At 52.6% G+C, this 17,325-nt stretch overlaps 1 protein-coding gene and 1 non-coding gene across 15 annotated transcripts in view; one reads left to right on the forward strand and one right to left on the reverse strand.

Moving 5' to 3' along the window:
• Positions 1 to 17,325, forward strand: part of NIPBL (NIPBL cohesin loading factor) — a 1,942,504-nt gene that overhangs the window by 1,780,843 nt on the left and 144,336 nt on the right. The window lies entirely within an intron of this gene.
• LOC144820547 (U5 spliceosomal RNA) lies at positions 13,215 to 13,335 on the reverse strand. Its single transcript, XR_013607836.1, has one exon. It is a non-coding gene; the product is annotated as a U5 spliceosomal RNA (small nuclear RNA).

The raw sequence follows: 17,325 nt of genomic DNA on the forward strand, positions 1-17,325 counted from the left end.
CCCGGAAACAAGCCACAGTTGCTCTTGTCTCTTCGAGACTGGACTATTGTAACGCTTTGTATGGGGGCATAAATAAGAGCTCTGTTCATCGTCTCCAGATGGTGCAGAACGCCGCGGACAGGATTGTTCTGGATCTTCCACGACTTTCCTTTGTATCCCTTGCCCGGAAAAACCTCCACTGGCTCCCTGTCCAGTTTAGGATTTCCTTCAAACTTCTCTGCCTTGCTCATGGGGCCTTTTATGGTTCGGGATCTGAAGGCATCAGGTCCCTTCTTCATCCCTATAGCCCCAGCAGAGTCCTTCGCTCCTCTTCTAAAAATCTTTTTTCTGTTCCCAGATTGGCAAAAGCTAGATGGGAAGGTAGAGCCTTCTCCACTCTGGCTCCCAAGCTCTGGAATTCTCTCCGTCCAGAATTGGTAGGACAATCCTCCCTGGTGCTTTTCCGTAAACAACTAAAAACCTGGCACTTTTCGGAGGCGTACCTGTAGTTCTTGGATCCGGTACTGTGAGATTATTTGTCTGTCTGTCCATCTTGTTATGGCTGGCGCCTTGATGCCCTTGGGCTAAGTTGCGCGATATAAGTTCCCCCTTCATTCATTCATGTATAGATATAGGTATACTATATCTAAGTGAGTGATTACACCACCTTACCCAGGCTGTGTGAACAGACCTGTGGTGTCATTGTGGAAGGCAAACCAGGGGTGGCACATTACATGTAGCAGGCCCGAGTAGGCCTAGGGTGCACCTATGCCCTGGGTACCTATGCTACACTATATAGGGGCTCACAAAGGTGACCCAGAAACCAATCTGGTATGTACCTAAAGTACATGGTATCCATTTAGAGAGAGAACAGCTGGGCTGTGGGCCTGATTAGCAGGTCCACAGCCACACCAAAGTCCAAAAATCAGAGAATCACAGCAAAAAGTGGGGGTAACCATAGGAAGCAGATCCTACTCCCCTACTGGCATCGGGTGCAGAGTGGGCAGGGCTCACGCACCCAGAAGGCAAGGGAGTCCTTGGTGTTTGTTTCTTTGTTGACAGGACCGCTATCCTCTGAAGTTTTTGGTCTTTAGGGAATTTCCAGCAGGCAGTCCTCCCAGGGTTAGGAGGTTGCTGGGCCTGCAGGATGAGTCTCTTCTTCGAGCAGGTTTCTTCGAGGGCTGCAGACAGGCCGGTAGGGCTTGGACCAAATCAGTTGTCATCTGGAGTCTTCACTGCTGCATGTCTCTTCAGTCCTTTAGGTCACCAGGAATCTGAGGATCAAGGTTCAGGGGTACCCCTAAATACTCCATTTAAGGGAAGCCTCTTTCCTAAATACTCAATTTAAGGGCGTTGCAGGTATTTCGACACTAGAACTAAATAGATACACCAATAGATTTTACAAGCAATAATACATCTGTGCAGTTTCACTGAACCACAAATGAGCCTTGGCAGAGTCAACTAATTGTGCACTTAGAAATTTTTCATGGAAAACGTGGGTTAGTGTCAATGCAGTCGGTTAGAAGTACTTGGGACCACCAACTCCAACACTAGGTGGCGATCTATGCAAAGCATGGGTTTCTACAGCTCTACATGCCAAGAACAGATGCAGACTGAGTAAGTAGCATTTTCCTTACACAACCAGTTCTTTTACTGGCTCCGCATTCTGGTGCGGAAAAGTTTCAGAGCAGAAAACTGACATCAGCGCGCCGGATGGGACTTCTATGGCTCCACTGACGTCATATTAGAAAATGATGTCACTATGGAGCCGTACGATTCAGCCCCCTGGCGCGCAGAAGTACTGCTGAAAAATCTCCAGATCTGCACCTGGGGGAAATTCAAAGTTAATGAGTCTGCGGCGAGACTGTGTTTCTACCAGTTATAGCACTACTGGAAAGTAAGTAACTTTTCCGATTACAACATGTTTGATATCAAACATGCCCAGGTTTGGCGCAGCCAATATATAGTTAGCCATCACAGATGATGCATGGCCACTATATGTATCAAAATGGCTCCACTTCACTTACAAAGCCTGGAGAATTGACTCCGGGGTTTGTAGTGGGTGTCCTGCTCATGCACTTATAACCTTGCACCCTGCCTTCAGAATTGAAAGGTCTACCTTAGGGGTGACTTATAGGTTTTAAGAGCAGTGACCCTAGATATAAGAACAAGTACATCTGTCATAAGTGGTGCTAGGATCAACTTACATAGGCTGCAATGGCAGGCCTGCAGTCACTCTTATGGGTGGCATACTACATGCTGCAGCCCATGGGAGACCTCTGGGGTACCTTTGCCCTGGGTACCCTAGTACCATATACTAGGGACTTAAGAACGTACACCAGTAGCCAGTTGGGAAGGTACTAAAGTTCTTAACACTGTCAAATTTAGGTTGAAAGCACAGTGACTGGTGTCCTGATTAGCAGGGTCCCAGTCAGACTTGTCAGAAAACAGAGTAACACCAGCAAAATGTAGGGGGTAACTGTAGGAAGGTTGATCCCTGACTATGGTTGCCCCCAACTTTTTGCCTGGTGTTTTGCTGGTTTTCTGACTTAGTTGACCTGGGGCCCTGCTATTCAGGACCCCAGGCCTACTGCTCTCTCTGTAAAATGGATTCCATGTACCTTAGGTACATATCTAAATTGGATACTGAGCCACCTTATCAGTCCCTGTACAGTGTACCTTAGGTACCCAGGGCATAGGTGTACCCAGGGCCTACCAGGGGCTGCAGCATGTATTATGCCACCCCTGGCTGGCCATCCAAATCTGACACAACTGGCTGCTTGACAGCTGGGGCAAGGTGGTGTAATCACCCTTTGCTGTAGATATAGTATACCTATATCTAACCCTAAAATGGACACACAGATCTCCTATCAGTCACTCCTATGGCAGGCCTTAACAATCCTGAAGGCAGAGTGCTTGGAATCGTGTGAGATGGTGCTCTGGCATGAGCTGAGCCTGTCTGCGGCTTTCGGGATCCATCCCTTAGCCGTTTCCATGATATCGCATACCATATACTCTTAAGTGCATTATAATCCTCGCGGTTATGTGCCAACTCTGGTATCGCTTTATCAAAACATGTCGAGTAAGGTGTCATACGAATTGGAATACTAACCCCTCGCCAATTCTGGCGACGGGGTTAGCATTCCACCCTTCTAGAGGGACACGACATGCCTGTAACCTATAACCCGGTTAAAAGTCAGACAGAGCCTTAGCATCCACAAAATGGATGCTGCCACCGAGACACAAGTCTGCCCTCCTGCTGCTGGGAGTCCTCCCAGAGCAGGAGATAAGGACAAAGGGTTTCCTGCCAGGGGCGGTGCCAGCACCGTCCCAGACAGGGTTTTGTGTATTGTAGGTAGGCAGGGCTTTAGAGGAAGGTGACTGCACGTGGCACCCCGGTGCTCACTGTGCATAGGCTGGCTGGAACCAGTTCCAGGGTCACTCCAGACCCTGTGCTGGGGAAAAGCCCGCCAAGGAAGTGGGTGTAACCACCCCCCTCCTAGTCCCACCCATAGGGCAGGACTTAGTCGCGTGCCAGCCCCCTTTTCCCAGATAAAGGTAGGGACTGGCCCCCTTCCAAATCAGATCATCTTTGGAATCAAGATACCACTTTCCACGAAAGGACTTCACGATTTCTTCCTCAAGATTCTCCCTTGTGGCTAAGGAGTAGTCACCCTGCATCCGCAGGCACCATCTAAGAACACTGCGGTCTGCTGCACGTCCTTCCTCCGGAATCCGACTGCCCAGCTCGACGAGACCCGGCTTCCCTGGCACCTCTGACCTCTACCCACCTCTACAGCACAGCTGAGAACCGTGGGTGCGACGAGACCTCGAGGGACCGGCCATCGCCAAGACTGCACGACTTCTGCACAGCAAGCCCACCGAGTAATTTCCTGGTGAGTGCTTTGGGGTCCGAGAAGCCCCCACCCTGAGCAGCTCCAGCACCGAAGAGCAGCCCCCCAGCATCTCCACGATCGGCGTGGGGCCCTTCTGCCTTCTGCTGCTCACCGCGTTGTTTGGCTACTAGCCCGTTGGCTTGTGGCCTTCCTGACGACGCCCGACGACATTTCCGCTGCTGGTCTGGTTGCTCCAGACTGGCCCTTGCTCCCTCCCAGAAGAGGAGCACCCTGGACCCTCCTGGTCCACTCAAGACGCCATTTTGAGTCCACCGCGTGGGCTTGAATTAGCCAAGGCTTGTTGCCCAATCCTGGGTAACTTCGACGCCAACGACTTCATCCTTCGTGGGACAGCTCGCACCTCCATCCTGGTCGCCGACAACGCCTCCTGGTCCGAGAGACTGCAGAGCCCAGCAGCGCCCACTCACCTGACTGCGGTGACTTCGCCCGGTGCCATCCTGGTGCCCACTTAATCACTGGCTAGTGATTCAAGAACTTGGTCCCCTCTGCTTTCAGGTTTCCTTCTTCCTTGATCCAGGCTTGGATCCATCGAACTTTTCTTCACTGGTCGCCTGCCAGCAACTTCTTCCTTCCAGGCTCCTGGTCCGGCAACGAGATCCCCGACGTCTTTTCAGACCTATGCAGCTGCAGCCCCTGGGCTAGGTAACTTCGGCACTCCGGTGTCCCAGCATAGCCTCACTATCCAAGGGTCAGGATCCACTGTCGTTTTCTCCCTACCAGGTCGGGTTCGCCCGTGAACACTAACTTTGTGAATTCTAGCTTCCATAGACTTTGTCCCGCATCCCGCGTGAGAGTGCACACTCTGCACCCGAGTCCCCTAGGTCTCCTAGAAGTAATCTAACGATTCCCTAGTCAAGTCCTAGCGATTCCAAAGCCTATTAGTACTGTACTTACCTGCTAGTAATTTCGCATTCCACTTTTAGAGTATATGGTTTTTCGTGCCCCTCGGGCATTTGTGTATAACGTGCTAACTTAAGTATTTTCATAAAAGTTTTGTTGTGTGCTTAGCACCCTGTCCTCATAAAGAGTACAGGGTTGTTGTGATTCTAATAAATACATTGTTTATTTTCATAACACTTGTGTGGTGTCCTTTCACTGGGTGTTCAAGGGGTAATGTGATGGTAAAACAGCTGGCTTAACACGCCCTCTAGAGTCTTAGCCTTAGACTGCTCGTATCCATGCTACTAGGATAGCTGGTCTATAAGGTTGACTTACAACCAATCATCAATAAGGGTTGTTTGGACTGATATATAGTGATCACTAGAATAGTGAGCACTGCACATCAGGCCAACTTCTCACAGTAACCATGAAAGCAGATACTACTTTCCTACAGGTATTGAAGTAAACAGGGCGGACTGGGGTCTTGGGCCCTCTGCCGGGAGGCCATGCACTTCTGGAACTGGCTGAATTGTCGGAGCATTTCCCTGGTTGTGTACCACCTGGTAGGATCCTTAAACACCAAACTCAGCCTGCGATGCATAGAAGCGTACATGTGTCACAAGACGACTTTCAAAAATGCGTAGAGCCCTGGCTTTATCTCTTCTCTACTGCAGAGAACATGGCAGCACTTTTGCTCACTCGAGTCCCGCATACGGCTAGCTCTTGCGGATGCATTCTGCCTAGAATGGAGCTTGGGAGTCTTGTATGCCTTCCCACTGCTACTTCTCTAGCCCTGAGTTCTGAGAAGATCAGGAACCTCGAGCCCCAAGTCATCCTAGTGGCTGCGGATTGGGCCAGGGATGTGTTACCCTGAACTTCTGGGCATGAGCATCTGTCCTTCAATCAGGCTGTGCTTCGGGAGGATGTATTGCTCCCAGGCCTGCTTAAATCTACATGTCCATGCGACAGTTAACTGCATTTAATCTTTCTGCTGAAGTAGTGTATATTATCCTTGCAGCCAGGCTTCCTTCAGCAAAGTCTGTTTATGCCGGAGGCTGAAACAAGTTTGAAGCTTGGTGTGGCATCTATAATATGGACCTGTTGCAGGTAGGCTAGACTGTCTGATGTATTGTTTCTTTGTCTTTATCCCATCAAGTACTTGCAGTGGGCACTGTTAAAGGTTATTTGCCAATTCTAGAGGTGACTGGCATGGTGTTTCTAATCCAAAAGGGTGGCATTGACTCACACAAGTTGGGCCGCCACATTCACGCAACAAACTCCCCTGTGGCATGGCAATGGTTAAGGGAGGTATCTGAAAGAAACACGTTCGTGTTAGAATCCTTACCTTAGAATATCACCAGGCGCCAGACTGAATCCGGAAAGTTTTCGTCTGCAGTAACCCTGCGCATCGGTAGGCGTCGTCTGCGGCTCCGCGTTCGGTGTCGTGATCGCCTGAATTACGTCGTCGGAGTACTTAGACGCCACCCTTGTGCGCTGACGTCAGTTCTTCTTTTTACCGCGCCAGCAAGCGCAGATCCAGGAAGAGCGAGTCGACTTTGACTCCTGGTGCCGGTAGGGATGCCCGGGTTCAAGCTGTGTGACGCCTGTCAGCGACTGATGTCAGTTACCGACCCCCACTGCCGGTGTCTCTACTGTTTGGGGGCCGACCACAATGACAAGTCATGCCCCGTCTGCCGGGCCTTGATGTTGAAGGCTAGGCAGGAGCGTTCCCGTAAGCTCCTCGAGCTCCGGCAGTCGGCTCCGCGCCGCTCGAGGTCCCGGTCGAGGAGGAAGACGAGGGACCGGTCAGGGAGCCGCAGTCACCATAGATAGTCTGGATCCAAGTCCTCGCACTCGGGTAAGTCGAGGCATGGCAAAAAAGTCAGAGACGCCATCGTTCTTCGACCTCCTCTCACCGATTGCTCGACTCGGCTGAGGGTCGAGGTGGCGCCGGCGGAGCCCGCGCAGTCGCATCCAGCCCCACACTCTCCGGTCCCTGGGCTCAATGCGACTCCGAAGCAGATTTGAAGCTTTCCTCGTGGCTATGAGTACTCTCTTTCCGCCGTCGAGACTTCAGCGGGTGCGGCGTCAAAGCGCCGCCACTCGGCGCCGTCTCCGACGCCGACTGGTGAGCTTTTCACCTATGCCCCGGCTCTGTCATTTTTGCCTGTTTATCAGGACACGGATGAAGGGGAGGACTGGGATGGGTGTGAGGACCCTCTGGCACAGCAGTGCCAGTTAAGTCAGGACTGGGCAGATGAGCTAGGGGAGGCCAGTGGGCTAGATACTGCGCCTGACACTGGTTTTCTCTCTCCTCCTTCCGTGGCTACGGAGGAGGGAGCAACTTAAGCTGAGGTGCTGCGCAAGGCGGCCAAGGCCTTGGGCCTTGAGCTTCCTGCAGCGGCCGTGAGGACTAACCTTCTCACTGAGGTGCTTCAACCGCCAGTAAGCTCTTCGGAGCCTCTGCTGCCGTTTAATGTGGCCCTCAACGACATTCTGATGGCCACTTGGTCCAAGCCCACCACAGTCCCTCCTGTGGATCGGAACATGGCACGGAGCCACCGCGCAGCTCCGGGCGACCCCTGCTTTCTGTCCAGCCACCCCACCCTTGAAAGTCTGGTTATCCAGGCCTCCACGTCCCAAACCGCATTCCCGACGGCACCCCTGGACCGGGAATCCAAAAGGCTGGAACAGTTTGGCAAGAAACTGTTTTCCTCTGTCAGTCTACGGTTGCGGTCCATTAATATCGCGTGCCTTTTGGGCCGTTACACCCACTCTGTGGGATACGGTGGCTGACGTGCTGCCCCAGTGTCCTGAGTAGACCAAGACACGGCTCGCACCGGCACTTGCTGAGGGGCGGGTTGCAGCACGGTACTCCATTAGATGTGGACTTGACACCACGGACTCGCTGGGCAGAGCGATTGCAATGCCGGTGGCGATTCGTCGTCACGCCTGGCTGAGGTCCACCAACTTCTCAGGGAATGTCAAGAGCACTCTCATGGACATGCCCTTTGATGGCCGTCGCCTCTTTGGCGACAAAGCAGGTAGCGCGCTGGAGACCTTTAATGACTCCAGGGCTACGGCCAAGTCCTTGGGCCTGTCGGCCCAGCGCCAGCAAACTTCTGCTTTTCGCTCCTTTCGTGGCCACGGAAGGGGCACCCCCACACGTTCTCCAGCCACAGGCCGCAGAATCAACCTCAACGCGATCGCGGACCTGCGTTCCGCCGTGGCGGAGCAGGGGGCAGTGAGCCAGTGCCATGTTCCGATCCACAGGAGGGACTGTGGTGGGCTTGGACCAAGTGTCCATCAGAATGTCGTTGAGGGCCACATTAAACGGCAGCAGAGGCTCCGAAGAGCTTACTGGCGGTTGAAGCACCTCAGTGAGAAGGTTAGTCCACACGTGCCCCGTTTTAGGCTAACGAGATGGGGAGCCAGGGCTTTTTCAGTTGTTGCTCCGCAGCTCTGGAACTCCATCCCAATTGAGATAAAAACCCTACCCTCAATTGACCTGTTCAAAAAGGAACTTAAAACCTGGTTCTTCAGGAGGGCCTACCTATGATAGAATGCTACACGTAGTGACGAGCTGTTATTTTGATATAGGCGCCTTGACGCCCATTGGGCATAGTTTGCGCACTACAAGAATCCTTTCATTTAATTTCATTCAGTCAGTCTACATCTGCTCCTGCAGCATCTGCGTCAAAGCCTTCCGAGCTTTTAGGTTCATTCCACGCCAGTGGGAGGCAGAGTTCGCCATCACCTGCTCCATTGACGTACCATCACTTCAAACAGGTGGATGCTGCAAATCGTCCGAGGGGCCTACTCCCTCTCCTTCGAGATGACCCCTCTAGCCATGCCACCGCAGTACCACCACATGTCGGGTGATCACTTGCAACTTCTGCAGGAGGAAGTTACGGCCCTCTTGGCCAAGGGGGCCATTGAGCGCATTCTTGCCCAGAAGTAGGGCGGGGGGTGTTACTCTCACTACTTTCTGGTTCCCAAGAAGGCCAAAGGGGGCCTGCGCCCTGTGTTGGACCTCAGGAGCCTCAACGGCTTCCTCCGGAAGGAGAAGTTAAAGATGCTGACGTTAGCTCAGGTTCTGGCTGCCCTAGACCCTGGAGACTGGATGGTAGCGTTGGACTTGCAGGATGCTTATTTCCATATTCCTGTCCTGGCGGCCCATTGGCGTTACCTGCGGTACATGGTAGGCCACGAGCACTTTCAGTTCACCATGCTCCCTTTCGGCCTCACCAGTGCCCCTCGGGTGTTCACAAAAGTGATGGCAGTGGTCGCAGCTCATCTGCGCAGATCAGGGGTTCCAGTCTTCCCCTATCTTGTCGACTGGTTGTTGAAGAAGGGCTCGCCCCAAACAGTCGTCTCCCACCTCCAGACTACGGCCAACCTCCTGCATTCGCCAGGGTTCTCCATCAACGTGCCGAAGTCGCACCGGAGTCCCTCCCAGAAGCTCCTCTTCATCGGTGCGGTTCTGGACTCGGCGCAGTTTCGGGTTTATCCTCCCAAGCAGCGGGTTCGGGATATTCAGGCTCTAATTCTGATCTTTCAGCCTTTATCCCAAGTTTCGGTCAGGTTGATCCTACGGCTTCTGGGACTGATAGCCTCCTGCATCCTGCTGGTTCAATACGCCAGGTGGCGGATGTGGGCTCTGCAATGAGACCTGAAGTTCCAGTGGGCACAGCATCAGGGCAACCTGTCGGACCACGTCCTGATCTTGGAGGGCACTGCGAGACAGTTGCAGCGGTGGCTCACGGACCGCAATTTGGTCAGGGGCAGATACCTCTCCCTTCCCCAACCGGAGCACACAGTGGTGACAGATGCATCCCAACTGTGATGGGGTGGCCATATGGCAGAGGTGGAGATCAGAGGCCTCTGGTCTCTGGCAGAGTCCCGGCTCCACATCAACCTTCTGGAGCTGCGGGCGATCCGGCTTGCACTGAAAGCATTCCTTCCCTCTGTCCGGGAAGTGTGGTACAGGTGTTCACGGACAACACCACCGCTGTGTGGTATTGCAACAAACAGGGAGGGGTTTGGTCGTGGACCCTATGGACATGGCTGGAACATCCAGGGCATCACCCTGGTGGTTCAACACCTGGCAGGTTCCCTGAACGCCAGGGCGGACAAACTCAGCCGTCTGTGCATGATGGATCACGAATGGTGTCTGAACTCGTACGTGGTGCAAGGTCTCTTTCGGCAGTGGGGAGAACCTTGGTTAGATCTATTCGCCACCGAAGAGAACGTGCAATGTCATCAGTTCTGTGCGTTGGAATTTCCAAGGCGGCACTCGCTCGGCAGCGCTTTTCGCCGCGAGTGGAGTTGCGGTCTGTTATACGCCTTTCCCCCTATACCACTTCTGCCCAGAGTGCTGAAGACGATAAGGCGCGACCGGGCCCAAGTCATCCTTGTGGCTCCGGATTGGGCACAAAGATACTGGTTTCCCGAGCTAGTCAGTCTGTCAATCGATCCCCCGATTCGACTGCCTCTTCAGGAGGATCTTCTGTCGCATCAACCGGGGATGGTCCTCCACCCATACCTGTGTAGGCTTCACCTACATGCATGAAGATTGAGCGGCGACAGTTGATGCCATTTGACTTACCTCCTTAAGTCTGTGATGTCATTCTGGCAGCCAGGCGTCCCTCCACAAAAACGGTATACGCCTGCAGGTGGAGCAAATTTGTGGCATGGTGCACAGCAAAGGCTGTGGATCCCCTTTCTGCCCATCTTTCTGAGTTTCTCCTCTTTCTTCTTTCCCTGGCCCGACAGGGCTCCGCTCTTGGCACTATCAAGGGATTTCTTTCAGCCTTCTTGAGGCTTCCTGATCAGCCTTCTCTTTTCAAGTCCCCTGTTGTAAATAGATTCTTGAAAGGAATTACTCCCATGTTTCCTCCTGTTCCCTTTGTAATGCCTCAGTGGGACTTGAATCTGGTGTTGGCCTATCTGATGTGTGCTCCTTTGAGCCTCTCCATAACTGTCCTCTTCATCTTCTGACTCTCAAGACTGCTTTCCTGGTTGCCATCACCTCTGCCAGAAGAGTGAGTGAGCTCCAGGCTTTCTTCTAAGCCTCCTTTCTACTCTGTCCATCCGGACAAAGTTGTTCTGAGGACTCGTCCTTCTTTTCTACCCTAGGTGGTTACTGCCTTTCACATCTGTCAGACCATTACCTTGCCCACCTTCTTTCCGCCTCCCTCGAAAGAGGAAGAGAGGCTCCACCGTCTGGACCCAAAACGTGCGCTCTCTTTTTACCTGAACCGCACACACAACAGTTCCGGGTGGACGACCAGCTCTTTGTTGGCTATGAGGGCGCTAAGAAGGGACGGGCAGTGCACAAGCGGACCATCTCTCGGTGGGTCGTTTTGTGCATCAACATCTGTTATTCCTTGGCTAAAAAGGAACCTCCTGTGGGGCTGCGGGCCCATTCCACTCGAGCCACGGCGGCTACTCTACTGCCTTAGGACAGGGAGTCCCCTTCCAGGACATTTGTCAGGCAGCTGCGTGGGCCTCGCTGCATACGTTTGCCAAGCATTACTGCCTGGACAGTCAAGTCCGGAGAGATGGCTTCTTTGGCCGTTCTGTTCTACAGGACCTTCTGGTGTGATTTTGGTTTGCAGGCCTACCACCGGGGTTGGTATTGCTGGGGTATCTATTCTAAGGTAAGGAATCTAACACTAACGTGTTTCTTTCAGATGCACAAGTTACTTACCTTCGGTAACAATAGATCTGTAAGAAACATTAGTTAGTGTTAGATTCCTTACCGCCCCACCCATCCTTCCCGTTCTGCGAGCCGATATCTAGGGTTAAGGACTTTCCATGTTAGGGTCCTAGTTTCATGGCACCATTGTTGTTTTTTTTGCATGGCTCTGCGTTCCTGGCGCGGAAACTATGTACAGAACTGACGTCAGCGCACGAGGACGGCGTCTAAGTACTCCAACGCCATTCCGGCGATCACACGCCGACGACGGACGCAGAGCCGCTGACGACGCAGGGGTACTGCTGACGAAAACTTTCCGGATGCAGTCTGACGCCTGAGGATATTCTAAGGTAAGGAATCTAACACTAACTAATGTTTCTTACAGATATATCGTTACCGAAGGTAAGTAACTTATGCGTCAGCCTTGGAGGGGTTTGGTCGTTGGCATTCAATAGACATTACCCTGCTGGGAAATGTATGGAGCGGGACACACGTGCATTCCTTCCAGGACCTTCAGGCCACCTACATACTGTCCCCGACTCAATTTCATAAGTACCCCCAATTGCACCATGCTCTACATAAACATAGTACACAAGGCTCCCCTCTAACGGAATTCAGGCCCCTCGAGGCTAAGATCACGCTGGGTGCCCTTGGGAGGCGAGGGGTCTCACAGATCTAGCGAACACTTATCATTATTGCCCCTGATTCTATTGGATCCTTCTCAGCAAAGTGGGAGGAGTGGGTGAGCCCACTGGAAGACTGAGTGAGGGATGCCCGGATGGGGCCCTGGGTCATTACGATTTTCTCTAGACTAAGGCTGGTCCAGACTTACTATCTTCATTGTGCATATCTCACCCTGGACTGTCTACATAAAGCGGGCCTCCTGTTGCACTGTGAATGCACCAGATGCTCCCAAACTCCTGCAAACTTCTATCACATGGTTTGGGATTGTTCCAACATTCGAAGTTTCTGGTAGGTGGTAATGGCGGAACTCACCACAGTACTGGGCTAGAAAGTAGACCTTTCTCCAATGGTGCTGCTGGATGTGGGCGGAGGGGGTGTACAAGGGCAGATAGGGCCCTGCTGGGCACACCATGGTAGGCAGGAGGGATATAGCTGCTCAGTGGAAATTGCCAACACCTCCAACAATCGACCAGTGGTGATGAGGGGTACATTGGTGTGCCCAGCAGGAGAAACCAGTATATGAGGCTAGAGGCTGCCTTGCCAAATATTATAAGATTTGGAGTAAATGGTGGGGGGTGCAGGCATGGACTGGTTGCTCTAAAAAGATTGAAGTCTTACCTGTGCAGCTGATTTCTTGACACTGGGGCATGTGTGATGGATGTGCTAAATGCTCTTCATATTCTGCTCTAAAGATGGGAATGCATCGATGGATTAATGCACTTTCTGTATGTACTATGTGTAGAAAAGTAGGATAACTCTGGCATAGATGCCCCCACTTTTTTCTTGGTGTTAATGTGTTTTGACTGTAGTTCGCGTGGATCCTTCTAACCAGGACCCAAGTGACAGTGCTATCTCCTCTAAATATACTAGTTTGGTCCAGTTCAGGAGCCCTTGGATCCTGCCCTGGTGCGAAAATACACAAAGGGCAGGGGAGTATCCACTCTCCTGTCCAGCTCCTCTAGGTGGCCACTTGATTCTGCCATGTTGAATCTTGGCCCCTGGGTTCATATGACTGGATTGGCTAGCTGGGTAGCGTCCCTGAGGGTGGTCATTAGATTTGTCCTGGCAACAACTTCAAGAACTGATTGAATTGAATAAACTCGTAAATGTTCGTTTCCACGGAAATCTTTAGCAAAAGGCGAAAGATTTTTTCGTTTTGAAGAGAAACCAGAGTAGGACTGACTGTTTAACGACTCTTCTGCTGGTGGACACTGGAGCTCTGCTGCTTCTTCGAGCCAGGAATAAAGACAAGACTGCTCTCGGTTGGAAGCTTCCTGCTGCAACTTTGTCTTCACTTTCTTCAAGTTTCTGCAACTCTGTGGCCGTGCATCCTCCGAGTCAAAAAATAATCTGCTTGCATCCAAGCCAGAAGGAATTTCCTTGGTGTGAAGGAGTCACTTCCCTGCATCCGCAGGCACCTCTACTTTGAAAACCGGTGTTCGAGGCATGTGGGCTGCTAAATTCATATCTATAGCATAGATCGCCGCCTAGTGTTGGGTCCGGATGATTGCACATTGTTGTCCTGGAAGAGTCTTCGAAGTATCACGAGATAGGTGGCTCCTCCCCTGGACTACAGTGCGCATGGGCATCGACTCCATCCCCAGATTGTTTTTTTCCGCCATTGGGTTCGGATGTGATTTCGACGTCTCCTGTTCGGAATCGATAAAAAACTCTTTTCAAGGCCAAAAGGCCTTCGCTTATCCCGTCGGCATTGTTCGCGTTCGGTCTCGTGAACTCTCCAACTCGTCGAGTCGGAGAGCTGAGGAGTCGGGTGACTCTTCGGTCATCGAGGCCCTGTGAACGCAGCAAGACTTGGACGGCATGGAACGAAGTCCATTCAAGAAGTGCCCCGTGTGTGACTCGAAGTACCCACACATCGACGTACACCCTGTGTGTAATAAATGCCTGTCGCCGGACCATAACGAGACCAACTGTATGGCCTGTTCCAAATTCAGGTCGAAGAAGACTCTCAAGCTTCGGCGCGTGGCGCGCCTCCAAGCACAGCGGTCGGCCCCGGCGCCGGACGACATCTTCGAAGACCCCGAAGCAGAAGTACAAGTACTTCAACTACAAGTTTCACCTTCATAGGCGGAGGTCCAGCCCGAATCCGAGGCAGATGTCGTGGCTCTAGACCTGGCAGAAAACGTCGAGGAGGTAGGGGACTACGAAGAAGTATATGGGGCCGTGGAAGATAGCTCGTAGGATGAGCTATGCCCCGTTCGTACTCTGACAATGGCCCAGGTCACGGGATCGCCACGCGGCCTTACCCACGACCTTCCACCTCGATCCACGGAGCCGCCATTACAGAAATCGAAACCGAAACTCACACAATCGGTATCGACGAAGACGAAGATGGCCGACACCTCAGGGGGGCCGCCATTAAAGAAATCGAAACCGAAACTCACAACATCGGTATCGACCAAAACAAAGATGGCCGACACGCCATCGACACCGACGACGCCTGCTCCGCCATCGACGCCGTCGTCTTCTTCGGACACCTCAAAACCTTCTAAAGCTAGCGACCCAGCAAAGGTGTCGAAAGTGGCCAAGGAACCAAGCTCGAAGGGTGTGCTCGAGCGGGTGTCGAGCAAGGTGGCCGGGTCGAAGTCAAAGTCGGCAACTGGCACCGAGCAACCGCCTGGAGTCCCGAAGCAAAAAACAAAGGCAGTCGATCCGAAGAAGTCGGTGACAGTAGCGCGATGGTCGAAGACACGTCTGCGCCTACGGCGGCCAAACAGCCATCAACGACGCTCGTCTCTTCACATGGAGGTGGACAGAGGTTGTCCCTCGGGTCGACGAAACCATCCGCTTCGTTTACCAAGCAGGTCTCGGATTCCCTCAAGCGGATACGGGACAAGGCGTCGGAGCCGAGCACACCTTCAGCACCCCAACCGCTGGCCGCACCGAAGAAGACTTCGATGCCGATCCTCTACACTCTACCGCCTAAGGTGGCGCCTAAGGCCTTTGCACCACGCTTGGTGACCAAGGACTCCACAGCTTCCGGCGCAAGTCTCGGTCCTCGACAACCTCTACTGGAGGAGCAGTCAGCGTGTTTTATCGACGCCGACACAGGGAAGCTCACGCTGTACAAGAGGAAAATTACTTCACAGCCTCTGGAGTCGTTTGTAATTCCTCTCAAACGGAAGAGGCCAGCACCAGATACTCCAGTGCTAGTTGAACAACTTCCTCCACAGACTGGGAGAGGGGCAACACCTTCACCCACTTGCTCAGAAGGAGATGAAGGTGAACAAGATGAGGTGTATAACTTTCCTGCACACACAGACACTGATGATCAGCAGGACTCCTGGATGGCCACTGGTGATCACGGAGACCAGCAGGTTCTCCAGGACACTCAGGTTTATGGTGTAAAAACCTCTCCCACAGAAGACTCTGCGGCATTTAATGCTTTAATTGAGAGGGCAGCTACAAATCATAAAGTAGAGATGCATGCTGACCCTGTGGAGGATGACTTTTTATTTGACACTTTCTCTGCAGCGGAAAAAACTGTGAAAACTCTTCCTATGCTAAAGGGGGTCCTTAAACATGCCACGGACATTTTCAAGGAACCCACCAGGGCTCGGGTGGTGAACCCCAGGATAGAGAAAAAATACAGGCCCGCACCTGGCGACCCAACCTACATCCGGGGCCAGTTGCCCTTAGACTCTTTGGTGGTCTCAAATGCCCGCAAGAGGGCAAACTCTCAAACAACGGGTGAAGCTCCTCCCCCGGATAAAGAGTCCAAAGTGCTAGAGGCATCAGGGAAAAGGGTGGCAGCTCAGGCAGCAAACATCTGGCGCATATCAAACACACAGGCTCTGCTGGCCAGATACGATAGGGCGCACTACGACACCCTGGAACAACTGCTGCAACACCTTCCAGACCAGTTTAAGGAGGGAGCTGAGATGCTTATACAGGAGGGCAAGCTCATCTCCAACGCTGCGATAAAATGTGCGCTCGACGTTGCGGACACAGCAGCGAGGGCGATAAACACTAGTGTTATGCTGAGGCGTCAAGCATGGCTCCGCATCTCAGGGTTCAAGCCAGAGATCCAGACAGCTATCCTTAACCAGCCTGTTAATCCAGACCGGTTATTTGGCCCAGAGGTGGACACCACCCTCGAGAAAATCAAGAAAGATACGGAGACGGCCAAATCCATGGGTGCTCTCCAGTCTCAGCAATTCCGTGGGAACACTTTTCGTCGCTCAGGCAATCGTGGTGTTACCAGAGGACACTTGGCACAGCAAACGCCTTACAACAAGGTTGGGGCGCAATCCTCGTACCCCAAACAAGGTAGAGGAGGGTACCGGGGAAACAGTGCCAAAGGCAGAGGAAGAGGCAACAACAGCTCCCGTTCCTCTGCCTCCAACAAACAGTGACTTCCTGTCACTGCCCCCCGACCATCCAACACCTGTCGGGGGGAGACTACAACGGTTCCTCCCTGTCTGGCAGTCCATCACCACAGACAGGTGGGTACGGCAACTTATCCAGTTCGGCTATTGTTTGGAGTTAACATCCACTCCCCCCAACATTCCCCCAAGACAACGTCCTATGTCAGCCGAGCACTTGCACTTATTGCAGCAGGAAGTTCTTGTAATGCTGCAAAAAGGCGCTATAGAGCTCGTGCCGGTGGAGGAGGAAGCACAGGGGTGTATTCCCTGTACTTCTTAATCCCAAAGAAGGACGGCTCACTCAGACCGATTCTGGACCTCAGGCCTCTGAACCAGTACATTCTTTCAGAACACTTCCACATGTTAACACTGCAACAGGTTCTTCCATTACTAAACCAGGGAGACTTCCTCGCAACCTTGGACCTCAAGGATGCTTATTTCCACATACCACTCCATCCTTCACACAGAAAGTATCTCAGGTTCACCATACAAAACAGGCATTACCAGTTCAAGGTTCTCCCCTTCGGAGTGACCACTGCCCCCAGAGTGTTCACCAAATGTCTGGCAACAGTAGCAGCGCACCTCAGGAGACAAAACATACATGTCTACCCTTACCCAGACGACTGGCTCGTTCAAGCCAAGTCGGAGCGACAGTGCGCCACAGACATGTCTCACACCATTCACCTTCTTCATGGTCTGGGGTTTTCCCTGAACTATCCCAAGTCGCACCTCCTGCCAGCCCATGTGCGGCAGTATTTGGGTGCGACAATAAATACTC

Source organism: Lissotriton helveticus, chromosome 2_1 (genome assembly GCF_964261635.1).
Source record: "Lissotriton helveticus chromosome 2_1, aLisHel1.1, whole genome shotgun sequence".
Lineage (NCBI taxonomy): Eukaryota > Metazoa > Chordata > Amphibia > Caudata > Salamandridae > Lissotriton > Lissotriton helveticus.